Source organism: Lutra lutra, chromosome 12, assembly GCF_902655055.1.
Source record: "Lutra lutra chromosome 12, mLutLut1.2, whole genome shotgun sequence".
NCBI classification, from domain to species: Eukaryota; Metazoa; Chordata; class Mammalia; order Carnivora; family Mustelidae; genus Lutra; species Lutra lutra.
In genome coordinates, this window is record NC_062289.1 from 74,118,650 (window position 1) to 74,146,627 (window position 27,978).

The window sequence follows — 27,978 nt, forward strand, 5'->3', positions numbered from 1 at the left end:
CTTTGGGCTTGCAGCTTTTCCAGACAAAGTACATTTGTTAGGCGATGTCTGATCTAGGGATTATTACTATTTAATAGTATTGCCAGAGCATAATTTTATGTGCCTGTGACTTTTTTCATCTCTCTGTTGTTATATTTTGAAGAGTAACATTTCTAACATTTGCTTTTTTTTAAATGGAGTTTTAATGGGGATTCAGATGTTTCCCCAGTGTGTCTTTTGTTTGTCTTTTGCCTTTTACTTTTTTTTTTTTTTGGGACAAGAATTAAAATATAAATGAAAATAGCCAAGGTGAGCAACAGGAGATAAATCAGTGATTCCTTTGTATCTAGGCCCAGAGACACAAAAAAATTCTAGAAATAGAATTGTAGAGATGGAAAGGACTTAGAGAGATCATTGCTGGCACTCTTCTCATTTTATAGTTGAAGAAACCTAGTTGCCTGGGTTGTCTATGTAGCTAGCTGACGAGGAGTAGTTTTGGAACTAGTCTGCAGGCTTTCTGATCCCCAGCTCTGGTTTCTTATCTTTGGTCTTTACTTTTTCACCTGTGCTTTCTTCTAACTTAAAGTAAGGATGTTCTTTGGTATTTATCATTTTGCAGCTTGGACTTAGTCTTGGGCTTTGCCCCACTTTTCAGATGCTAGAGATTGACTGGGGTGGTGCAGGTTGGGCCCAGCACTTTTCACTTGTCACTTTCTTGGGTGAGAGCTCTGCTTCTCTCAGTTATTAAAAAAGCTTTTAAGAAAAGCACATGGTTCTCTGCCTTGACCATTTCATAAATGTTTTTCTTTATCCCAATAAATGATCCTTGAAAAATCACTTGACTTTTCCCAACTTTTTTCCTGATCAGCATAAATTCAGAGCCAGTCTTTCCAAAGCTTACCTCCCAAAGTTATATGTAGAATGACATCGAATGACTTGGGCATTTCTTCATGCAAGGTCCTATTCACATCGTGAGCTGCTCTATTGTTTTATAGAAATCAGTATTGGTACATTGTGCAAGAAGTCAAAAACTCCTCCCCTAAGACAGTATTGTTAAATGTAGCTAAATAGGTCTGGGTAGAATGGGCAATGTACAAAAATAACTTTAAAGAACAAAACTGGGAAGAGTGTTGAGAGACCACAAGGACTTGAAAGCAGAAATTAAAAGGAAAATGAAGAGAGCAAAGCAATGTGTTTCTCGTTGGGCAGAGTGCCCCTGAGGGACCCTGTATTCAAATACTCTTTGACATTGCATTTGAATTCTTAGCTTCCAAAGGCCACTGATACCACAGAGACCCAACAGTGTGTAATGGTTCCTTCTTCTCGTGGGCCTCTAGACGCCTCCTATTACAGGCCCACATTTAAAAATAGCAGGGAAATGAGAGAAAATCATAAACTCGCTATAATAAAATTAGTGCTTGCGTGAAAGACTATTGCCAGAGAACAGCTTTTAGAAGGCCCATGGCTGCCAGAAGGCCGCTGGGTGTTGGCAGTATTCAAGTATACACTGGCCAGCACGTAAAGACCCGAATTAGGCATTTTATTAAAGATAGAGTGTCTTTTCTTTATGATCATGAGTGTAAAAAGATTTTTTAATAGAAAATGGATAAGAAAAAGTGGATTGCCATAGTGAGTAATTGTGCTACTCATTCTCACCAAAATACAGAAGTAGAAATTAAGTAATTTTGACTGACAAAGAAATGTTACTGCTTTTCTCAAAAAGACTGATTAAGTGAAGGATGTCTAAGAGCTAATACCTAAGGAACTAGATGTCTAGGTAAGGAACACCACCACCGCTGACAAAAAGCTAATTCTTCATTAATCTGTAAAAGGGGGGAAAAAAAGTAGGACTTCGACATAAAGGTATGGTGAGGATCATTGCATTTCCCATTAAATGCATACTTGCAGAAGATCTGGAATTCTCATTACAACTTAAAAGGAAAACTGATTCTCTCTTAGAATCAGATATTTTCAAACTAGTATGTCACAGAGCCTGCTCTGGGTCAGTGGTTCTTGCTACTAAGTATGCATTCCCGTGGCAACTGGCTTTCGTTCCCACATATATCATTAACATAGATGAGTCTTGAAGTCAGTCTGCTTTCAAGGATGTGTTTCAGTGACCTGGATGAAAAGATTTTTACCCAACCTTATGAATCAGTCTTTTAAAAGGATTTTTCTTGGCACACACCCCACCTTGTCCCTGCTGTTGAACTTGTAGCACTCCTTTCCTGCGCCCACTGCAGGCAGTAGTCTGGATCCCGTTTCTCTGCAATATTCTTGTTTCTAGCAGCCTTGGAAAGAATGAGCTGGAGGATTTCAGTACAAATACGGTTACAAGGGCCATTTGAGTGAGAACCTCGGTTAAATCTAAAAAGTTGGATCAGCATCCGAAGCTTTTATTTTAAGTAAACTCTGCTAGGGCTGATGGGGCCAGACCATTAATCTGGTTCATATAGTCCATTTGCTTTTAATCTCTTGAGTGTACAGAGTATGCATCTCCATTCTAAATGGACAAAAAAAAAAAGAGCCTGCTCTTGATGGCACACTTGACTTTGACATACCCTTTAGATTTAAATAAGATAAAATACCTGATATTAAACTTTGAAAATGTCAGTAAAAGGATTTCACTGCAGCTGACCAGCTCTGGTCCCAAAGGACTTGATCTCTGTCCTGTACTATTACCTAGGAATGTGGGATATCAATCATTTTAGAGAGATTGCAAAACAATTACTGAAACCTTTGAATTTAATGTTTGAATTTAGAAACACTCTAATTGGTGTGATTGGCTTTAATATGTCTAGAGAATGACCATTTCTGATTATTTACCACCCAGTTTAATTCATGTATGGGGACTGGACACTAGGATCAGTGGTGCTAGACTAATTTATATGATGATCTTCCTCTGAAGAAATGAAAATATTTTATATGTCTTAGCACATTCAGTATTATAACTCTAAAACATGCATGTTTTCTTCTCATTCTATTTTATCTCTCTTGGTTATAGAAAGAATTGGACATAGGTAAAGGATCACAGAAAAGCAATGACTTGGTTCCTCCTCCCACCAAATTTCAGAAACAGATATTTTGGCTTGCCTTGTTCCCATTTGCTAAGTGTGATTTGCCCTGGCACCTAGCTGTTTTCATGTCCTGTGTGGCTATTAAAAGGAATGAATTTCCCAGCTTATAAAGTTTCTTCTAGATGATATGCCAAGATTAGACTCTCGAATACTAGAGAAGTCTTTCCAGGAAATAGGACTAGAAATCCAGCTGCTTTTTCTTCTCCCTAGAAACTAATGTTTCTGTATGTTAGGTAACTGACTTCTTTCAAGATATAGAATAAGGAATCACAGAAATTGAAAGTAGGAAAGATATTGTAGGCCATTTAGCCCGTGTTTAGTATAATACCTTACTACTCCCCCACAAGCATCTAGGAAGTCTGTTACTATGCAAGACAGTTTTCTCAAATGGATAGAATCTTAGCAACTCAGTATCCTTAATGCCTTCTGATTTTGAGTTTAGAAGTATCATAATAGGAAAGGTTCCTTATTTGATGCAACTGCTCATTAAAATCTGTTTACAAACACCTTAAAAAGAGTGATTTCCCAAATCCTTCTTCAAATACATACAACTTGGGACGCCTGGGTGGCTCAGTCAGTTAGGCATCTGCCTTTGGCTCAGATCATGATCCCACGGTCCTGGGATCAAGCCCAATGTCGGGCTCCCTACTTAGTGGGGAGTCTGCTTCTCCCCTTCCCTCTACCCCACCTCCTACCCCTGCTTGTGCATTCTCGAGCTCTCTCTCTTAAATAAATAAATAAATAAATAAATAAATAAATAAATAAATAAATCTTTAACAAATACACACAACTCATATCATTGTTGAGATGCTGTCATGTAGTCATTCTGGTGGAGTTGGGTTTTTGTCGAGTTAGTGAGTAAATAATTTTCACATGTTTAACAGTCATGTCGATCAGTTTTCTGTGGCTTCAGTAATTCAGTAATATAAAGCAATATACATTTATTTTTGCTTGCATATCTCTGATCAGAGCTAGGATCGGCAGGGCTTCCTTCCATGTCTACAGTCCGCTGAAGTCAGCTGACTAGTAGCTAGGCAGCTTCCCTAGCCTCTCTCTCATACCTGAGACTTCCCCTAGGACAACTGGTTCAAACACTGTGTTCCACATGTCTCATCCTCCAGTAGATCCCCCTGGGCATGCTCCTACTTACAGTGAAGGTAGAGTAACAAGTGCTTGTCAACCTTCTGCTTATATCACATTTGCTTACATCTTATTGCCCTAAGCAAATGAACTTGACTTAGCCCAGAGTCCATATCAGATCCTCAGTGGGAGGAATGAAGAATTGGGGCTATCAGTGCAATCCCTCTACCACAGTGTAGTGGCATCATTATCTCATCAGTGAACATGACTGTAACCCAGTTTACAAATACGTTTATAGGTATTGTTTTCCATGATTCCTTTTGAGGAAGTAATACACTTGCTATCCATATCCTCAGAAGAAAGAACAGGACATAGGTTGACTAGAATCAGTTTACCTGGCACTTTCTTTTTTTTTCCATTTCATCCCCGTAAAAATCTATAAGAACTCTTAATAATTCTTTTTTTTTTAAGATTTTATTTATGTATTTGACAGATGGAGATCACAAGTAGGCAGAGAAGCAGGCAGAGAGAGAGGAGGAAGCAGGCTTCCTGCTGAGCAGAGAGCCCGACCCGGGGCTCGATCCCAGGACCCTGGGATGATGACCTGAGCCGAAGGCAGAGGCTTTAACCCACTAAGCCACCCAGGCACCCCAAGAACTCTTAATAATTCTAATCATTATTGCTATCCTTGAAATACTGGGCTTCTTCACTTCTATCTGGATGTGTTTGAAAGAATGTTGATAACTTTTTTTTTAAAGATTTATGTACTTATTTGAGAGAAAGAAAGAGAGGAGAGAGAGAGATTGGGGAGAGGGAGAGAGGAAAAGAGAGAGAGAATCTCAAGCAGACTCCCCGCTGAGCATAGAGCCTACCTTGGGGATTGATCTTAAAACCCGTGAGACCGTGACCTGAATTGAAATCAGGAGTTAGGCGTTCAACCAACCGAGCCACCCAGGTGCCATGGGATGTTGGTAAGTTTTTAAGGCTGTTTTCTACAGTAAGATTTTTATGACTCAGTGGTTACTGCATAGTTTTTCTGAGTATCTGACTCATTTACTATGTTATCTTGGCCAAATGACTTTGACCTTTTGTTTCAACATTACTCTTTCTAATATTAGTCTTAGAATTCTGAGTGTATAAATAAGTTGCTATCAGTCAGTCATTAGCAACCTGGCATAGGAGATGAGTTTTGAGTAGTGCTGCTGGTCATTTGGCAACACTGTGACATTATCTAATAACATTTGCTACCGTCTACTGAGCCTCTGTGTCCTGTTGGATACATGCAATATCTTCTCTAATTTTTGCAGTAAGCCACAGGAGTTGGCTTTGCAGATGTAGAGACAGAGGTGCTATCTCAGAGGAAGCATTTCAGCACCTGATCTGGTGCTCAGAGCTTCTCATTTCTTCCTTCCACAAAGACTGACTGGGAGGGAGTGAATTAATGACCACTGATAAGCCATTTGGAAAGCAGTAGTTACTGGTTCCTCACATAGGCGGAAAAATCATAGGCTGGATGCATTGTATGTATGACCCCACAAAAGACATTTGGTTGAAATTACAATTGAGCAATCCATCAGTCTTACAGTTCCATTAATTGTGTAATTTGTGTAAGTTGCTAAAAAGAATAATTTTTCAAACCACATTAAAAAAAAATCCATGGGCATACATAAATATATGTTCGTCATTTTATTCCTTCCAGACTATTTGTGAAATATCTGTTGCAGATTCTAGTTTACAAATACTGTACATTTACGTATTTTCCAAGGAGCTCACAGATAAAGTAGACCATCTTGTTACAGTTGTCATTTTTGTAGGTCAAAAAAAAAAATAGAATATTGGTAGTTTCGTGTGGTTTAACCTAATATTCAGGACTGTTACCTGTAAGGGAAAATGAGGAGTCACTCAGAAATCACTAGAATTATGTCTTCATCGTAGACCTTGCTCTTAAATTTCAAACCCTTCTTTTAGACTTCCTTCCCTACAGCTCTGCCAGTGTGTGTGACACCTGCCCTCAGCTCATCAGCTTCCCTAAAATTCACTTTGTCCATCGTAACCTTTATTCTGGAATTCTTGTAGACCACCTTCTCTGCTTGCCTGCCCTCCTCTTCCTGTTTTTTTCGAGTCCTAATTCCTGACCCACCCCTGCCTGCATCCCTTATTTAGGCTCTGTAAGTTGGCTCCTACCTTGTACGGACTGTATTCACTTGTCAACCACATTGGACCTCTCGTGGTCTCATGAAAGACTGACTTGTGATAGTCATTCTCTGGTTTCCTGAACTACCCTTCCCTTTGAGGAAAGCCCTGGTTCATCATTGTGGGATGACAGATTTGTCATATTTCCCTGCCCTGAGGACAGAAAAATAAGACCCTTCAGGCTAATATTTGGCCATTCCCTGACTTAGGGCTTAACTGAGTGATTTGTGTATGATACATGACTCGTTGGGATTCTTAACAAACAGTCTTATACTAGATCTGTCAGTCTAGGTCCCTTCATTAAGACTGATTTTACTTTATACATAATTTTTAACTTTAAAGGGAAAAAAATCTCATTAATTGTATCAGAGATGAAGCTCTAGAAATAGGCTGTTAGTTTATATTAAGTTTCAGTGACTCAGAGATATTGTGGGCATGTGAGACTTATTTGAGATACTTTGATGTGAATAAAAGAATATCAGAGAAACAAATTGGATAATGAATATATTGCTTTGAAAAATGTAACTTTCATTTAGTCTTGCTGCAGTGTGGAAAACCCTATTTTTCTAGTTTAGTGGCTCAGAACTATTGTTTGCATAAATTCTAATTTACAAAGTCTGTAGCTGAGATAAACATTTGTGTCATATACAAATGGATATGGGTTATGTCAAATTCAAGTGGCTGCATGGTTATGTTAGTCCTAATAGTTCAAGCTGTAGAGCTACTCCTGTGTGACAACCAAGCATCAGTGAGGGGTCCCCATTCAGAATGATGACTTTGACTTTGATTTTTGCCTAGTTTCACAGTATGCGGAGGGAGGTTTTAGCCCTGATTTTCTTCCAAGTATTCCTGATTCCCTTCTCTTTGTCATTATTTCACTGTATCAAGAGAGAGAAAGGATAGATAGCTAAAGCCTGAAGTTTCATCTATTTTTCGTAACAAATCTCGTTGACCCTATGTAATAGTGGTTTTGTTAGAAATCTTTTTTTTTAAAGATTTTATTTATTTATTTGACAGAGAGATAGAGAGAGAGAGCACAAGTAGGCAAACGGCAGGCAGAAGGAGAGGGAGAAAAGCGGGGTCTCCACTGAGGGAGCCTGATGTGGGGCTCCATCCCCGGACCCTGGGACCATGACCTGAGCTGAAGACAGCTGCCTAACTGACTGAGCCTCCCAGGTGCCCCTCGTTAGGAATCTTTTATTAAAATATTTCTGATACAGAAACTTATTGGATCTCAAAGGACTTTAAAAGATCATTTAGCCCCGTGTTCTCGAGACTGGGTTCTGAACTGATCCTGGAAGATGTGAGAAGGTCTTCTGATAATAAAAGAGTTTTATGGACATAGTGGGTGTGTGATACCTAAGGTTAAACAGTAAACTTAGTAGGCCTTTTCCAGCATGAGTTCTCAGAGCTTTAAATGTGTAAAGGCACTTTGTTAATCATAAAGGGATTTTTTAGGGTGGGCTAATAAAGTAGTGGGGGGCGACTCAAATTTGTTCAAATTCTTTTTATGTGGAACACCTGTTAACGTCTACCAGAAGGATCTGGTTAAAACAGTAACTCAGAGTATGCCTCTTTCGCTGCTCAAAACTAGTAAAAGATGTTCCCATCTCACCAAATAAAAGCCAAGATTCTTACAGTGGCCTGCAAGACCCTTCTAGCCCAGATCTTTTGTTTTTCTCGAACCTCTTTTGCTTTTCCCTACCCTGGTTCAGGTACACTTGTCCTTCTCAGTGAGGCCTGCACAGATCATCCTGTTGCCAATATTCCCTCTCTCTCTTCCTGCCCTATTTTTCTCCAGAGCATGTGATATCTTCTCCTCAACTAACTACATCATTGCCTTATTTAGTTTTTTTTATTATCTGTTTCCTCCTACTTGGATGTTGTTCCATGACAACAGAATTTTTGGTAGTATTTTGTGCTCTGTTGTATCCCCAGCATCTATAATACTGCTTCACGCCAAGTAGATTCTCAGTAACTATTTGTTGGATGAGCTAATTGTCCTTGGGAGAAATCAAGAATCCAAATTAGGGTGATATCCTCAGGCTAAGAGAAAGGTGTAGATTTTTACCACCTCCATCCCCGGCGGGCCAGGCAGGGGAGAGAGGCTCAAACACAGTTGAAGGATCCCTTCCAGGAAGTTCCTGTAGGAGGACACAGGAATCCTATTTTGGTCTTGGCACTGTGAATGCAGTGACAGTTCCCTTCCCAGAACAAAGGGTGAGAAGAAGTAGGAGGAAATTAGGAATGATGCTTCAGAAATAGGAATAGGTGATGGGGCTCATCTCACTGTGCTCTTCTCTCCTGTAATTATAACCAGTGTCCCATGAAAGAACAGGGCAGCCCTCTGGCATGTCTTAAGAGTGAACCCTTAGTCTAGAGCAGAACTGGTCCCGAGTCCAGGAAACTTAGCCTTCTAGTGTTTTTTGGAAGTTCTATGATGATCATTCTAGTTCTTGCCACAAAGAAATAGAGGTTTTATTTTTTAGCTGTCTGACTTGTTGCAATTCCTATCATTTATTTATCAAAAAGAAATAAGAAAGAAATTTTTAGTCCCATTCTTTTCTAGATGGATAAAATATACCAATTCTGTCCCATTTGCTAAAAAGAACAGATACAGTAGTGTCCTGGAGAGTTGGTCCAAAATTTGTTCCCTTTAATGCAAAATTTTATAGTTCAAAATCACAACTACTAGTTTTCTACCTTTCCACTCCTGCCTCATAAAAAGAGAATTGTTCAGAGGTATGTTTATGTCCCATGAGATTATCCTTTAGGCCATGTGATTGCCCTAAACAAAGCACAGGCTCTGCTCGTTCCTAATAAATTATTACGTCTTCCGCATCTGTTCCCGTCTTTTCTCCAAAGCATTCATCTAAGAGAACAGAGCATTAATTGAAAATACATGAATTGTGGCAAGACATTTTTCTGATAAATGCATTGACAGTTGATTTGTTGTGATTAGAGGAAAACCTCAGGAGTAGGGGCTGAAAACTGACTTTCTTCCTCTACTGCCAGACAGCGTCTCCTTCTGCCCTTTTCCCCTTTCCTCGCAATTTCCTCTGAGAGAAATCATGTGACCCTGTCACCACAGTTTTTAATGCCAAATATCTAAGTGTCTTTAAAATGCAGCACAACACTTTTAAAGGCAAATAGTGAAGTAGTTTCATCTGACATTTCCATTATAGCTGCTCTTAGAGGATTCTAGACATCATACATAAAGGTGGCTGGCTGGTTCTTTTTTAAAAAAATCATGATGCAAACCCATTGAGCTGTCTTTTCATATTTGATGCTCCATCCGTTGAACATGGAATGCATTTTTTTCTTAGAAATGTGATTTGATCTGAGGATCTCTACAATAGTCTGGACTAAATTTTTCTAACATTTGTCTTATATTTTAGAGCTACAGCCATTTCTTCTAGTTTTGTGACATACCTAAGCATTTCTGAACTAACATCAATTACTTTGTTATCTCTAGTACGCTGAGTCCAAACTGAAAAAAAAAAAACAAAATGTTAAATTGCCACCATTATTGCCATTACTGTCAGAGTGTTGTTTTATGTACAAGTGAAAATTATATTCTCAGACTTTGTATATAGTTTGTTTTTGCATCTGAAAAGTTTTATTAAATTCATTTTTATTCATTTATTGAATACTTAATGAACACCTACTATGGGTTAGGAATAACGTCTGGTGATTGTGATACAGAGATGGGCAAGATTCATTCCCTGCCTTTGAAGAGCTCACAATCCAGAAAAAAGGCAGATGGGTAATCAGGGAAATTCCAACAATTACAGCAGTAATAAATTGCTTCTGAAGAGCTGTTGCATGTCCATGATATGTGCACGTCTACCACATTTTACCAGTTGACTCCTCCCCAATAATGGAAAACCAGGTGGCCTTCAGCTTCCCCCCACCACAGCAGTTCTTTGAAGATCCCCTTTGTATTTGTTCCTTTCTGGGCCTGTATGAGAATTTCTTTGAAACATATACTCGGAGGTCGAAGTGTGAGGTCATAGGATATACATACACTTGATTGATCCAAAACGGCCAGATTCTTTGTTGGAGTAGATGTATTAGTCTATACATCCACAAATATGTTCCTGTGTCCCACATCTCAACGGAGACCTGGCATTCTTCAACATTCTAATTTTTGGTGACCTAATAAGAATAAAATGCTTCCTCATTGTTGTTTTAATTTGCATTTCTTTCATTACTAATGAATTTGAGCACCTACAGATATTCTTGTTAGCCTTTGAGTTTCCTCCTTTATAAATTGTTAGTCATTTTGTTGCTGTTGTTGTTGTGGTTGCTGTGCTGTGAATTGGCAGCAGTGTTAGACTTTGCAGATGTCTTATTGCCATCTTTGTTGTGAGTGCAATTGTGTAATTATTTGTATATTTTGCTTTTCACCCTTCATAAAAATGAGTGGGAAATTTAAATATCGAAGTTCTAATACTAACAAAAAAGGATTTGTAGGTCTCACAAACTAATACAGTTGAGGTAAAGATGGAGAATTATTGGTCCTGCCCCACATAATATGTCTTTGTCCTCCATTTGGCTGTTTCTTTGAATTCTCCTGGTAAGTGAGGGAAAAGAATAAGACTGAAGAACATATATAAAATGCTGAAAATGTATCTTTGAAGATCCCATCTAAGAACTTCTAACTGTAGAACAGGAATTTCCCTTAGAACATGAAATTCCATTGTGTGACCTGTGCACATTCAGCCTTTTGTTCACGGTTTTAAGAACAAATTACCAGGAGCAGGGCCCAAGCTCTGAGAGACCAGTCACAACAGAGTTGCTAAGTAATGTCCACCACTTTAAGGCACCAAATAATTCCAACTAGAATATGTTTATAACATTATATTTGGCTTCTCCCAAGTTGCTAAGTAATGTCCACCACTTTAAGGCACCAAATAATTCCAACTAGAATATGTTTATAACATTATATTTGGCTTCTCCTAATGAAGGTAGAAGATAGGAGAACTAAAAGAGTATGGAGGGCAAGTATTTTATTCTTTGGGAAAAATTTTGGAGACCTTTTATTCAGTGGCTTTTAATTCGTAGAAAGAAAAGAGGTAAGTTTTCTATGAGGACAATGGTGGTAAGAATCAGCTAAGAATTTCTATAGCATTTGCTTAAACGGCTTAGTAAATTAAGTAAGTGATAATGTAGTTTTTCTTTTCTGTCTTTAACCCTTAGTTAACCTCTTTCTCCTCACCATCATCCTTACAAATATCTTCAAGTCTCTTCTGTTTTATTTTATTTTTTTAAAGATTTTATTTTTTTATTTGACAGAGAGCGTGTACAAGTAGAGAGGCAGGCAGAGAGAGAGGGGGAAGCAGGCTCCCTGCTGAGCAGAGAGCCCGATGTGGGGCTCAATCCTAGGACCCTGGGATGATGACCTGAGCCGAAGGCAGAGGCTTAACCCACTGAGCCACCCAGGTGCCTCAGTCTCTTCTATTTTAGAACAAAATTCCCTTGACCTTGTGTCCCTTTTAAGCTACTATGCTATTTCTTTACCACCAATGTGGGCCATATTTCTCAAAAACATAATCTACAGCTAGTACTGACACTTTCTGACTCTGTAGTCATTCTTTAAAAAAAAACAAAACTCTTTAAACATGTTGAAATATTTATTTTATAAACTTTTCTAAACCAAACTCACTTTAGACAGGACAGGCTAGATTATCCTACAATCATAACCAACCCCCAGATCTTAGTAGTTTAGTACTACAAAGGTGCATTTTTTTTTTTTTAAATGCTGTATGTTCTTTGCAGGTCATCAGAGAGTCTCTGTTTATTGTAGTCACTCAGAGACCCACACTGAAAGATCAGCCACCATCTTGAGCATCACTGGTTACCACGTGAGAGTGAAAAGAGGGCCTTATACTGGAACTAACACATATTACTCACCTACAAGTGGGCTAAGAGTTGTGATATTTCATGCCTAGAAGGCAAAGGACTGGAGATATTTGGTATTAGCACTAATGACAACCACAGTTAAATTATGTCCCATATCAGGGGTTCAGATTCTTAATTCATTGTGTCTTGTGATGTCCTCATGGAGAATGTCTTTCTTGTGTGGTCTGTGCCTTTTTCAAATGGTGCAATCATCTGTATTAGGAGTGACTGTGGAAGACTTTCTGCAGATCGGCTTTGCACTGGCTTCTGCTGAAGAAACTAAGATGTTTCCCTGGTCTAGAACTTGTTCTTTTCTTTTATTTACTTATTTTTTTTAAAGATTCTGTTTATTTATTTGACAAAATAAGAGAGCAGACACAGGCAAGGGGAATTGCAGAGGGAAAGGGAAAAGCTTTCTCTGAGGAGGGAGTCTGACTTGGGGTTCCATCCCAGCACCCTGGGATCACGACCCAAGCAGAGGCCAGACACACAACTGACAGCCACCAGGTGCCCCTAGAACTTATTCTTAATGTGGATTTCTTGGTTTGAGATTCCATAAAATTTGGTAGGTTTTTTGTTTTTTGTTTTTATTTGACAGAGATCACAAGTAGGCAGAGAGACAGGCAGAGAGAGAGGAGGAAGCAGGCTCCCTGCTGAGCAGAGAGCCTAATGCAGGGCTCAATCCCAGGACCCCGGGATCATGACCTGAGCGGAAGGCAGAGGATTTAGCCTACTGAGCCACCCAGGTGCCCCCAAATTTGGTAGGTTTAAATTCAGACTCAAGAGCTGTGTATCAGGGGCACCTGGGTGGCTCAGTGGGTTAAGCCTCTGCCTTCGGCTCAAGTCATGATCCCAGGGTTCTGGGATTGAGCCCTGCATCAGCAGGGAGCCTGCTTCTTCCTCTCTCTCTCTCAGCCTGCCTCTCTGCCTACTTGTGATCTCTGCCTGTCAAATAAATAAATAAAATCTTAAAAAAAAAAAAAAAGAGCTGTGTATCGCATAGTCCTAGGATTTTAATCTCTAACTGGGTATGATATTTGTATACAACAAGACAGATAACAAGGTTTCTTAAGTCTTTCTGGGATAGGTTTTCTAGTCCCCTCTTCATGGAGTTGCTGGGGCGGAGGTTAGAGGAGAACCGTTCCAGGGTCCTTGTTTTATACAAAGGTATCATTTCTGGTTCTCTGCCTTCTGTGAACCTATGGCCAGGTTTTCTTCTCCCCATTCAGGTAATCTTCCTCATTTGGTGGCCCCTGAACCACCACTCTATTGGCTCCCATATTTAATATTTTGGTTTTGAATTCCCTCTGTTTCTAGCACTTGGGAGATTTTAACATGTGGTTATATCTGAGATTTCTATGTGTTTTAATGGGAGGAAGTCCACTTCCAGGCTTAGCCACTCTTTATAGCATGTCTTTTCTTTCCTTAGTATACGAACCCCTTTTTTTCAATGGTTCTTGAGTGATTGTCATTTTATCAAATCCCAGGGATACTTTTCAGCCTCTTAGCGTACCAGACATTTTTTGCGCATTCAGTATTCCTGAATGAGCACTCTGTTTGAGATAGTCTCTTTCCTTGCTTGGCTTTTCTGTCCTGATTCTTTTAGCACTTTGAATTTTTTCAGTTCATTCTTGGGCTTTCCCAGATATACTCACCAAATGTTGATATTCTTCAACTTTATTGTTCACTGTGTTTTTCTCTACATTCTCCCTTTATATGATCACATATATTTTCATCATTATAACTATTACCAAAAATGCATTTTCAGACTTATCCTTCCTTTCCTCATATACCCACTGGCCTACCAGACATACACAAACTAAGCTTTTTTAAACCAGGTCTCATTACTTTCCCCTCAAAACTCACTTCTCTCCATAAATTTCTGATTCCACTTAATGATGCCACTGTTTTCCTGGTCATTCAAACAGGAAACCTGACCTCTTACCATAGATTCTTTCTCTCCTTCTCCCTAAACGCCTCATCTAGCCAGATACCAGGAACTACTGTTTTAGCTCTTAGATCTCACCCCTCTATCCCTTACCACCATATGGAGTTAAGGTCCTCATTGTTCATTCATGTACTCACACAACAAGTATATATTGGTTACCTACTATGTGCCAGGTATTGTGTGCTGAGTGCTGAGGTCACAGTAGTGACAAAGACAATGACGTCCTTGCCCCATGGAGCTTCCATTCACACACAGGATAAAGTGAACAAATCAATATGCAATGTATGAGATGACGCTAGGGAGCAAGAAGCCATTGCTTAGCAGAGACATTGTATTGTTACCTAGTGGTGATTTAGGTAGCTTGCAGGTTTGGTGTTTGGAATGTGAATAAAATCTGACCTGAAGATTCAATCTGTTACTAAACTAAGTTCCAGAGCTTGGCCGCCATCATGAACGACACAGTAACAATCTGGACCAGGAAGTTCATGACCGACTACTTCAGTGCAAACAAATGGTTATTGATGTCCTTCATCCTGGAAAGGCAACGGTACCTAAGACAGAAATTCAGGAAAAACTAGCCAAAATGTACAAGACCACACCAGATGTCATATTTGTATTTGGATTGAGAACCCATTTTGGTGGTTGCAAGACAACTGGCTTTGGCATGATATCTGATTCCTTGGATTATGCAAAGAAAAATGAACCCAAACATAGACTTGCAAGACATGGTCTGTATGAGAAGAAAAAGACCTCAAGAAAATAGCGAAAAGAAAGCAAGAACAGAATGAAGAAAGTCAGGGGGACTGCGAAAGCCAATGTTGGTGCTGACAAAAAGTGAACTGGAGATTGGACAACAGAAGGAGTAAAGATGCTGCAGTGGCTTTATCTGTGGTGATTGTGCAGATTTTTCATGAGAGGATTAATAAACTAAGAATGTTAATGTGAAAAAAAAAATAAGCTCCAGAAAATGCCATACTATGACTATTTCCCTTAAGTTTGAAACATGCAAAACAAAATTTACTTTAAGTAGTTGGAAGTCAAAACAGTTGTTTCCATTACATTACTGAAATGTGTTCCTATAAAAAGTCATTTGATTATATAGATATTTTATATGGTGGTTTTTTCTTTAGGTTATATTTAGAAAATTTCCCAGAAGTAGAAATATACACTCCCTTCTCAGGAATATTTAATTTTCTTTTAATTTAATATTTTGTTTCAATTCTCTGAATTTTATTGTTTTTTTTTTTACTTTGTTTTTTTTACAATTTTTACGTAGACATGTAAACTTTTTGTGGGTGTCTTTAAAATTGTGGGACTTTTTCAGAAAACGATAGCAAGAACAAACTATGTTTATGGAATGAGCAGGGACTAGAGTACCTAAATCCTGTCGGCATTTAACAGGAAGGGTGTATATTTGGGTATCTTTATACCCACATTATGCGGTTCTTTGGCTTACTACTGTTAGTGATGAATTTGTCATGTTTCTAAAACAACTATGTAACTGATAACTCCTGTTGGGGGATGGGCAGGGGGCAGAACATTGATTGGGGCTTGCTGGGCGAGTTAACAACCACCGCATCTGTCCCCATAGTCCGCTTCTGCCAGAGGATGGTGCCAGGTCTTTTGTGGCCTTTGAACACAAACCTGAATCTTTCCCCTAATGTGCTCATCTTTCAAAGACTCCAGCAGGGCTAAATGGAGATGAACCTGGCAGTCTGAAATGAGGGAAAAAAAGATCCCAGCATCCAACTTATTGCAAATGAACAGCTTCTCTCTGGTTTCAGCTGTTTCATTTAGATAAATGCTTCTAGGAAGATGAGACACCATTTGCATTTATGGGTTTAATCGTGGCAGTTACAGCTTAACTATCTGGCTTCAGTTTTTTAGAAATACCCCATCATCCACCTCTTCCCCTCCTTTCTTGATCTTGCAGCCATCCTCAACTCAGGCCTGTAAAAGCTGGTGCAGCGGTTTAAAAAGGGTGATCGGAGACTTCACAATCTTATTTCTCACGGTCCTATACTGGACTTTTATTCTTTATTTTGGTTACGGATTTGTCATTGATGTTAACCAACGGCTGTCACTACTCTTGGATAGTGGGACAGGAGTTGTTGAAAATCTGTTGAAGTTGCCTTATCAATCGAGTTGGAGCAGAAGATAGCAGTGGAATCACTCCATATTGGCCCAGGGCTTTTCTGGAAAGAGGGTCGTAGCATGTTATTCATATGCACAAATTATGATACTGAATAATTTTGTGGCTATTTCTGAGTTGTGTCCTCATTACATATAAATACAGTTTAATTTCCTCTCCTAAAAAAGTTAGTGACTGAGTGGAGAATGTCTTACAGCTAGCTGACGTGGCTAATAACCAGTTGTCTTGGAGTGTAGGATAAATGCTCATGGCCTTGTTGTGTTTGTTTTGCTTTTAATCATATGAAATATGAAATACTGAGGCGGGGAGAGGGAGGAAGGGAGAGGCTTTCTGATTCAGGATATTTTTTAATGGATATGGAGTAGAAGTAACCTATCTCATAGCCCTTTTAATGTTTCAAAGTATACACTTTCTCATGTTTTCATATCATTGGTTCCCTGCATTAGACTGTGAAACACAGCTCAAAATAGGTTAAATAAATTGATTAAGATGATTCCATTAATTAATAATCATATGCCACCGTGTATTTGTGAATCGCTTTACCTTTTAGTTGATAACTCATACATATTATATTTTTGTTTCTCCCAGCAGTGTCAGAGTCAGGTATGGAGTCCAGTTCTCATTTCCAGTTCTGTGGCTATTCCTCTACACTCGGTGCTGGCCAACTTTTTCAGTAAAAGACTAGGTTTTTTTGGGCCAATTCTGCATAGTAACACAAAATCAGCCATAGACAAACTAATGGGTGTGACTGTGTTCCAATTAAACTTCATTTACAAAAATAGGTGGTGGGTGGGATTTGGCCAACTCTTTGTCTAAACCAATAGCTTCCGAAGTTCCCCTTACTAAAGAGCCTTTTGTGGTTCCCATCTGTGCATCTTTCCAGTCTCTCATATTTTAAAAGTTGGACTTCTTTTTTTTTTTTTTTTTAAGATTTTATTTATTTATTTGGGAGAGGGAGGCTGGGGAGGGGCAAAGAGAGAGGGAGAAGTTACTCCCACTGAACAGGAAGCCTGATGCAGGGCTTAATCCCAGAACCCTGAGATCATGACCTAAGCTGAAGGCAGTCACTTAACTGACTGAGCCACCCAGGCACCCCACAAACTCAGTACTAAATAATAAAGAGTTCAGTCTCCCATTTATAAATTAATGCAATCAAAACCTGTCATGGCCATGTTTCTTGAAAGCTCTGACCACTGAGTCAGATATTGCCTTGTGATACTCAGATTCCAACTTCCTGTCAAGGGCATAGCCACAAAGGTGATGATTTGAAAATTAGAAAACTCAGGCCCTAGGCTAGTGGCTTGCCTCCTTCTCTAGCTTCTGTAGTCTGTTACATGCCAGCCACAGAGAGGGGCCTACCCTGCCATCAGGGGGTAGGAGTAATCTCCTGACGTCTCCTTTTGTAGGCTTCCATCCCAGCCAGTCTCTCAATCACCAGACAGCCTCAAGCAGCTAACTTAACCCCCAACATTGCTTCCCAAGATAAGCCTTAATACTGTTTGGGAGGGCATAATCATTTCCTTAGTGAGTAAGCATCTTTTTAGAATTATGTATTGAAATATAGATGTGATTCAAATTCAAATACTAATATTCTTGTGTTACTGAATATATACTTTGAAAATTTAAAAGAATTTGGCTTATTAGATTAATGGGTCGGCCTTGGGATTCTTAATATATGTCTCTGAATAATTGATTAGACTTGTGATTTTGAATTAGAATGCCTAAGTTTGTAAACAATATTGGAATATTAGAGAGCCCAAGAATTATCATATTTGAACATTTACTTATATGAATTATCTATGGGGTCCCTGGGTGGCTCGGTCAGTTGACTGTCTGATTCTTGATTTTAGTTTAAGTCATGATCTCAGGGTTGTGAGATTAAGCCCTGAGTCAGACTCTGCTCAGCACAGAGTCTGCTTGAGCTCAGCACAGAGTCTGCTTGAAATTATACCCCTTTCCTCTCCCCATCCCTTCCCCCCGCTCACACTCTCTCTCTCAAATAAGTAAGTATGTAAATAAAATCTTTAAGAAGAAAAGAATTACCTACATTCTTTCTCTGTCAGATAACTAGAGAACTTCAAAAGAGAACTGAATATATTAAATTTATAAATGTAATTTAAAGCATGTAAGTGAATTTAAAACAGTTTCTCTTTAAATGTGAGAGTAGAAAGAGAATAATCAGAAAACTGAGCTTGAAATCTTAAGAGTGAAGTGGAGTTTTGAATTTTGAAATATAATAAATGAATAAATAAAACAAGAAACACCTGTATAGTCTTTTCTCTGTATGTCCTCTAAGACATTAAAAAGAAAAACATCACACTGAAATGATCAGTATGAATATCATCGTGACGGTACTGTGCTGATGGAATTCTAGGCACACCAAAGAAATGTGACATTTTAGTTAGATTGCACACTTTACAGTTTCCTAGAGGCCTTGGAAATATTGAAAATGGTTTATGAATCTCACGACTGTCTTCCAGGACCATGATTTGCCAGTTACTTACATTAGACACCTCTCTTATGTGTAGAATTAACTTCTTAGTTGAATGTTAATTGAAATGTTATATTTAAGTGGCTGAGAGTCCTCATTTTAATCACAACAAGAGAAATGAAATCTCAAAGATGCTGCTCTGAGGAACAGTGAATTGGTCTCTACATGAAATAGTGAGTGAGTGGCTGGTCTTCAGGCCTGACCTCTGAGGTAATGTCTCAGAACTGAGTTTTCAATAAAATAGATAAAGAATTTTTATTAAGTTTCCTGAGCTGGAAACACATCCATCCTCTCATTTTGCTGGACAATGTGTTTACCATTAAGGGGCTGCCCATCTCAGGGAGAGCTCAAGGCGGCCATAGAGGGCACACAACCCTGCTGCAGGGGGAAGTGAAGCTTGGCTGAATCCCACTTGCATTATGGGTCCTGGTGGAGGTGCTGCCCTTTTGCCCTTGTCCTTGGGAAATTCATCAGTTCTTCGAGCTACGAGAGATTACAAGACATTATCTCATTCAGCCCTCTGACTCCAAGGAGGAATTCACTTAAATTATCTCTGGCAAAGGAGAATGTCTTCATGTACTACTTGTGTAATTCAAAATTAATTTTGAAGATTGTATTTTTTTTTTTAAATTACCTGTGGGAGATTCTGTTCTACCTACTCCTAAGATCTGCAGGGATGGTGAGTCACCTTGCTACCCTTTGAGAAGTAGTGACAAGAAAGATAATTAGAGCTTACAGTTATCGAACATTTTCTATGTGGCAGATACTGAAGCAGAAACTTTCTGTGCATTCACTTATTTAATCCTCACAGCTACCCAGTGGGGCAGATACTGTTCTTGTCCTCATTTTGCAAATGAGCAGACTCAGGGTTAGAGCTCCCGAGTGGTGGAGCTGGGATGTGAAACCTGGGTTTGTCTCATTTCAAGAACTGTGCTTTCAAATCTTCATGTTACTCTCACTTCCCCAGTTGTGATACTTAGTTTGTCATATTGTGTTTTTCTTCTGGGAATAGATTATTAGGCTATACAAAGAATTATATCATACAGTGCAAATGGGAGAATTGGGGGCATTAAGGAATTAGTGTTATTCTGTGAGTCCTACCTATTATTAATTAACTTGTACAGTATTTATGTTTGGAAGGACGTATTTACCCACATGGTACAGACAATATAAAAGGAAAAACCGTCTGTATAGTTCTGTATATCCTCCCTGTGTTAAATACCCCATACTGCTTTAAGTTTTCAGTTTGTTCCCACTATGTGGAAAAGTGGAGAAGCTAGACTAGTGAATTATTGCGAAATGAATTAGGAAACAACCTGCAAGAGAACCTTGATGTGAAATGAGAGTGTGGACCTTTATTCTTGACCTCTTGGATTCGAAGCCCTATAGGTTTATGAGGTACTTTGGTCAGAATCCTTTCTTTTTCCCGAAGTAAACATCAATGGAGGGCGTGCTCTAGTGTGGCTTCCTTGGGTGTATATTATGAAGGAGAAAGCAGCAACCAGAAAGTGGGATCTTATTCCAAGTCTTTCCTCTTTACTAGTTATTGAGCTGAAAAAACAAAACCAAAAAACCCCTGCCTATTTGAGTGGTGTATATGGTGTAGGGTATATATTGGCCATTTGCACAATATTTTTGTAGTTGGCAGTGTTGAGAATTGTGTTCTGTTTCAAATTCTAATGTCCTCCTTAATTAAAGAGCACCTCTGGAATTAAGTCTCATTTTTTCCATGGCGAATGAGACCCTAAGAAAGGAGTAGAGATTAAAGTAAATTCAACCCCCAGCCTGGCCCCTGGTTTGTAAGCTGGCTGCAGTGAGAACTGTCAGGGAGATAGATGGGGGCTCTAAGGTTTCCTGGGGTTTTCAGCCATGTGTGGGCACCACATGTAGTGTGTTCAGTGAATACAAATACAAGAACACATGCTGTTTCCATTAGGGACACTTCAGACCCCTCTCTGTCCCCAGCCTTACTACAGAGTTGAATGGGTCATTTATCATAGGCCACTTACTGATACTGACTGGCGCTCAGGCCCTGTTACAAGTAGGCAGCAAACAGTGTGACTTAGTTCTTTTAGAATGTTTATTATACAAGGATATTATTTCTTGAGAATATCCAAACTCATTTGCATATAAGAAACATTTTATTAGGTGCTTGTAGCAGGGAAATGTTTTTAAAATGCAAATCTGACCATGTGTCTACCTTGCTTCAACCTTTCAATGACTCATGATAGTCAAAATCATTCAAGACCAGGTTCTGCCTTCTCTGTAGCCGCACCCCCTTTGTTACCTCTAGAAGACTAAATCGCTGTTAGCTATTCACAAGTATCAGACCGTTTTTAGCCTTCCCTTGACCTCTGCTTCTTGTGCCTTTTGTTGACAAGGCCTTTCTCCTCCTTGTGAAGGTATTCGCATTTTATAAGACTTAGGTCAGGTATCATTTCCCCCAGCAAGCCTTCCCCATTTCTCTTCTCCCAGCCTGGGTTTGGCATCCTTTTCCCCCTTTTGCTCAGAAAATGGGGAGATGTCATCTGTTATAGGGAGCTCTTCTCTCTCTGTATTGAAACAGTGTTTCTGTCCCCGTCTCCTGGTGCGAGTGGCTAGCAGGCGGGCTTGCATTCCTTTTCTCAGCCACCTTTAGGTGCCCAGCCCAGTGTCTGGAGCAGCACCAAGGCAGCCGCTAGTGATTCTTGAACTCAATTGGGCTGCCTTGTAAGCAACTCTGGGCTTCACTCAGTCACAATCACATATGATTCTCATTATATCCCTTATCCCAGTGCCTCGCACACCCACATCATGAGAAAGTTCATACTGAAGAACTGGCCGGCAGTGTGACTCCTTCAATTTTCCTTGATTGAAGAGCGCAGATACACAAAGTGTACAGTCTGTTTTCCTTCGTGAGTGTTGTCACTGGAGACACTCTTTATTGAGTGTTGTCTCTTGTGGGCCCATGAGGCACCCAGCAGCCATATTGTCTATTGTTTACAGTTAGCAGGAAAGTAGTCTCTTAGAAAGAGCGCCTCATATCTTGATCTTAATCATTTTTCTGTTTTATTTGGCATAGCTGTCCAGAGTCGGACAGATCTTGTCCTCAGCGAGAGCTCTGGTAGTTTCTCATGGTTTCAATGTGTGTTTGCATGCTGTTTACTTTCAAGAAAGGCATTTTCCCAGCCAGGTGCTGGGATGGACACATGGTTGTTTGGATTTACTCTATCCCTGCCCTTTTTTTCTGTCTTACTATTTTTTTTTTAAAGATTTTATTTATTTATTTGAGTGAGAGAGAGAGGCAATGAGAGAGAGCATGAGTGAGGAGAAGGTCAGAAGGAGAAGCAGACTCCCCGTGGAGCTGGGATCCCGATGCGGGACTCGATCCCAGGACTCCGGGATCATGACCTGAGCCGAAAGCAGTCGTCCAACCAACTGAGCCACCCAGGCGTCCCCTGTCTTACTATTTTTACTCGTTTGCTTTCCTTGGTCTTCCCTCTCCTTACCATTCCTCCAGGAGGCCACATAGCACAATGGGAGTAAGAGGAGCTTTGAAGGCTGGGATCTGGGGTAAGAGTGGAGCTCACCACTTACTAGATTATGATTGGCCTGCGCTTCAGCCCTTTTGAGTCTTAGTTTTCTTGTTTGAAGATGGGGATAGTTCCTATGTCTTAGGTTGGTGTGAGGATTCAGTGAGTTAACTTATACATATAAAGTTGACAAATACTAGGTCACTGCGATCATTACCACATACAACTCTGCTAGGGTCTGTGTGGGGTATAAAATACTGACACATGAGACAAGTAAGTAGCAATATAAGGTATTATATGCAAAGCGACAAGATTAGCTCCTTGAGGAATCACAAAATGTTAAAAATCAGGAAAGAGCCTTGGAGACTAGCTAGTCTAATCCTTCCACTAAAAACAGGGTTTAAATTTTGACTATATCATTTATTAACTATATCACCTCAGATTTACTTTCTTATCTATAAAATAGGGAAATCATTAATATGTATCCCTTTACAGAAGTGGCCTAAGGATGAAATGGTATCATTATGTGCATTAATAAATGATAGTATTGGTATTACTGTAATTGTTAATAATAGAAGGTATGTAATCTTCCTGCTGCATTTTGGTTTTATATTAAAAATAGTTGGAAGTCTGTGATATTTCTTTCCCCCGATCATGACGCATGGAGAACTGTTAAAACTGTTACACAGTTTTCATGTATCTGCTAAAGGAAATTTCTGCCTCTAAATGTTAGCAAAACCCAAAAGGGAAGCTACTGTTCCCAGCCATTTGTGAATGTAAGCATGACTTCTGAAAAACAACTTTCCACGGTATAAAAATGAAGGTCTGGCCTGCTTTCTCTCTCTCTCCATTCTGTTCTAACAAGCTGTAAGGGCATCTGAATGATAACTGCTCTCTCTCTCTTAATACATAATGTCTCCGCTTGAACTTATCTTGCTTGTAGGCATGACACAGTAACATCAAGGCTGGGCACTCTCAGTAGACCTCCTCCTAGGTGTATGTGGATGGCCAGCTAGATCACTTTCACTTCACTGAGCTGTGAAATTGACACCAAATTGTGCCATTAGCTTGTTTCTGAAGGGTATGTTGTGCTGGATGTTCTCTTCTTGCTTGCACGGTACATGAAAAAAGATGACAAGATAAAAATGTCCCATAAATGAACATGAGGGAGGAAATTTAGATGTAATTTGTCGTGAATTAAAAACATTGAATAATGTATCAAGAGCCCCTGGAAGCAGGGGTGCTGAGAATTCAGAGCAGGCAGCCAGTACTTGGGGGGAAACTGTAGAGCTTTAGGTTTCTCTCCTAAAGCTTTTTCAGATTTTTATTTGCCTTCTTGATACCCTGCTAGCAAGAGGACAGTCTTGCGATCAGTTAAATCATTCAGTAGCACGGATCTGTCTGTTTCCTGACTTAGGTGTAGTGGTGTGTTTATGTGTCTTTTTTCTCTCTAGATAAATAATTCTTTGCCTGCCTTTTGATTTAAAACACTGAGATAGATTATTTCTCAGTAAAATCTCCTATAGTTGAAAGGAAGCAAAGGTTACCTGTAAATGTGGGAGCAAAAGATTTCTCAGAGTGGATCCACATCATCCTCGTGAAAGCGTTCTGCATGGTAAAGCAGTGGCTGATCTCCATCTAGCCTTTGTGTTTTCCCTTTGTTTTTCTCCCAGCTATCCACTTAGCTCACTCTCTTACCCCCTCCAGGCTTTTCTCCTGCCTGTCCTCCCTCCCTGCTTTATTTTCTCCTCAGAACTTAGCACCATCTAACTTACTGCCATGTTTATTGCTTCTTGGCAAATATATATATGTTTCACACTTTGACATCTCTGAAATTGGGATACCTCTAATAATCAATGATGTCTTAGATTCTGAAAAATAAATATGTGTATTAGTTCAGTTTCCTTATTGTCTTTTTCTCGCCTTTATGATATAAGCTCCACAAGGCAAAGATTTCTCTTTATGTTGCTCATTATGTATATCCAGTGCCTGTAGTATTATGGGAACTCAGTATTTGTTGACTGATTTGATAAACTGTCTCGGTTCAGGGAATTTGGGGGAAAAGTTATTCTGCATTTATTCCTCTGTCCTTATCTGAACCTCCCTTAGGCCCCCTGCTCTTCACCGTTATCTTAGCCTGCTTATCTTGTCTGTACCAGAGGATACTCTCACTTTGCCTGGCCTCCAGTCCTCTCCAGCTAGCTTGTGAGGTCACTAAAGTAGTGAGGTGGGCGGACAGAGGATATCTGTTCCCTGTTTCCTGTAATTCAAGCCTAAAACTCCAAGAATTTCCCTGCCAGCTCAGATCTTACTTTGCCTGGCTCTATAGTTGTTTATAGTCTGTAGTCATGATAGGAGCATCAAAGCTTGCCCTGCATTAGGGCAGGGCTTTTCAAATTCTGTGGCTAAGGATTAGTCTTTTTTTTTTTTTTCTTAAGATTTTATTTATTTATTTGACAGAGAGAGATCACAAGTAGGCAGAGAGGCAGGCAGAGAGAGAGAGAAAGGAGGAAGCAAGCTTCCTGCCGAGCAGAGAGCCCGATGCCGGACTCAATCCCAGGACCCCGAGATCATGACCTGAGACGAAGGCAGAAGCTTAACCCACTGAGCCACCCAGGCGCCCAGGATCAGTCTTAAATTAACAACCCATCACAGGGCTCCTGGCTGACTCAACCAGTGGAGTGTGAGATTCTTGATCTCTGGATTTGGGTTCAAGCCCACCTTGGGTGTAGAGATGACTGAAAAATAAAAAACAAAAAACAATCCATCACAAATTGACATATTGTAAAATACAAAAAAAAAGCAAAAATGAAATACATTTTTAAAAAAGATTTTTATTTGAGAGAGAGAGAGCATGCAACATGAGTCGGGGGAGGGACAGAAGGAGAGGGGAAGCAGTCCTCCGAACCGGAAACCCAATGTGGAACTTGATTCCCAGACCCTGGAATCATGACCTGAGCCAAAGGCAGATGCTTAACAGACTGAGCCATCTAGGCACCCCAAAATAAATTTTTTAAAAGATAGATATACAAGCCATAATTTTTAAATTAAATTAAATAGATATATCAATTTGATAAAAATGTTTCTATACTTACTCTCAATTTCTGTGCTTATCTCATTGCAGACCAGTTATAAACAGTTTGTAGATCAGGGCCAGCCTATGAACCATAGCTCAAGAAGTTGTCTTAGAGCATGGTTGCCCAATTTTCTGTCTGTTACTATATGAATCTGTTACTATTACTCCTGCCTTTACAGGTTATTAGTCTTAGGCATTAAATAAAGTTGAAACTTAACCAAAACTAGGCAACAGTAGTAACTGATTGGCTAATGGGAAAAATCATTTAGAATAGAAATCATAGCAAGGATATGTACATATCCAGGCATGTTATTTCAACTAAAACAAGCATGAAAAAACACCCAACAACTTTAAGGTGTAGAACCAAGGTCTTTTCTTTTAATTTGGGCCTTAGATTTCAGCAGACTTGTTCTTACATAAACTGTATTCATTTACAAGTTCAGTTTCTTCAAAGACATGAAAGAATTGAGTGCATCGTTTACAAAAAAACCTGGGTGCAGAAGCTCTTTAGATTTTTATGATTTAAAGAAATTGATAGTTATTGGACCTGCATTGGATTCACCACAAATTCATTGTCTTTCTAAACAATTCATTGTTGGGGTGCCTGGCTGGCCGAGTCGGTGGAACATGCGACTCTTGATCTCAGGGTTGTGAGTTCGAGCTCTACGTTGGGTGTAGAGATGACTTAAAAGTAAAATCTTTAAAAAAAGAAAGAATTCAGTGTTTTTTGGGGAGGGGAAATAAGAGCTTTGTTTTTGTGCTAATAGTTAATTGATTTACCTTCTATAATTCCTGTAACAATTAAATGTGACACACTGGTTTGGGAGCAGTCATAGCAGACTCTCGGTAAACGTACTGTTCCATTAGGAGAAGTTCAAGGTGCCAGGGAATACTGGAGAGTAGACGGCAGTCCCAAGTGGTTGGTGTGCTTGGCACTGGACAGCGTGTTCAATGGAGGGAACAGATAACAGGGGATAATCTGTGTGTTTGTAGGAAAAATCCCTAAAAATAGTTTCTTCTATGCCATTTTATTTATGCTTCCTTTCTTCAAAGTGCCACTTTTAAGCTTTTGGTATTTATAGTGTTCTGTTTAATGAATCTGTTTCAGCCATCCTGTTTATGATTATAAATGCTTCATTCATATTCTTGCTTATTTTTTTTTATTTTTTGACTTACAAAAGAGCCTGGTCTTTTTAGTATATAACCATGTGCTACATCCCACTCCTTTGATTGTTTTAGTTCCTTTCTCTGGTTTCACGATCACTTTCTTACATTGTTATAACCCAACTGCTTTAAGTCCTGTGTCTGAAACATGAGAGGAGAGGAAGCACATTTTTTTTTAGCTTTCTGTTTTTATATAATACCAAACTCACAAAAAAGTTGTAAGAATAGTACAAAGAGTACACTTATCATGATGAGCACTGAGGAAGGGATACAACTTTTGAATCACTATATTGTTCACCTGAAACTAAAATAACACTGCATGTTAATTGTTCTGGAAAAATTTTTAAAAACTCTTAAAAAAGAGAAAGTAGTACAAGGAACTCTTGTGTTCCTCCTACCACAGTTCAATCATTATATTGACTTTCTTTATTGTGTTTTCTCTCTCTTCATATTTTTTTATCTTGAGTCTTTAAAAAAAAAGATTTATTTCCTTATTTTGGAGAGAGAGGGTGTACACTTGTATGAGTCGGTGGAGAGGCAGAGGGAGAGAATCTTCAAGAGAAATGGGGCTCTATCTCAGGACCCATGAGATCATGACTTGAGCCAAAACCAAGACTCAGACGCTTAACAGACTGAGCCACCTGGGTACCCCATCTTGAATATTTTGAGAGCAAATTATGAAAACTTGCCTTTTATCCTTAAACTTTTCAATTTGTATTTACTGCAAATAAGGACCCACCCTCCCTCCCTCCTTCCTTCCTTCCTTACATCCTTCCTTCCTTCCTAACCATAGCACAATTATCAAAGTCAGGAATTTATGTCAATTCAATACTATTATTAAATCCACAGCTCTTACTCAAATGTTGTCAGTTGTCCCAGTAACTTCCTACCTGGTTGTTTCCTGGTCTAGGATCCAATCCAGGATTATACATTGCATTTACTTTTCATGTCTCCTTAATCCTCCTTTAGTCTGAATAGTTTCTCAGTCTTACTTTGTCTTTCATGACCTTCACACTTTTGAAGAGTGTGGGCTATTTCTTTTGTAGAATTCCCCACGTTGGGTTTGATGAAACCCCCAAATTTAGAATTTGGGTTTGTCTGATGTGTCCTCAATTAGATTCCAGTTATACATTTGGGGGACAGGAATCCCACGGAAGTGATGCTGACTTTTCTCAGTGCACCCTCAGGGGCCACATGGTTTTGGAGGCCTCCTTCCTAGGCAGGTGAATTTTCATCACTTCTTTCAGTGGGGGTCTGCCAGGTTTCTGTACTGTGCAGTTACTTTTTTCTTTGTAATTTCTAAGTAATTTGTGGGGATACATTTTGAGACTAGATTACATATATTTCCTGTTTATCCCTTTTATTTTTCTTTGTTGGCATTTTATCAGAAAGAAGAGCTTTC

At 39.3% G+C, this 27,978-nt stretch overlaps 1 protein-coding gene and 1 pseudogene across 6 annotated transcripts in view; both read left to right on the top strand.

The window, feature by feature from the left end:
* TTC28 (tetratricopeptide repeat domain 28) overlaps positions 1-27,978 on the top strand; it is a 638,777-nt gene that overhangs the window by 372,054 nt on the left and 238,745 nt on the right. The window lies entirely within an intron of this gene.
* Positions 14,547-15,135, top strand: LOC125082316 (40S ribosomal protein S24-like; annotated as a pseudogene).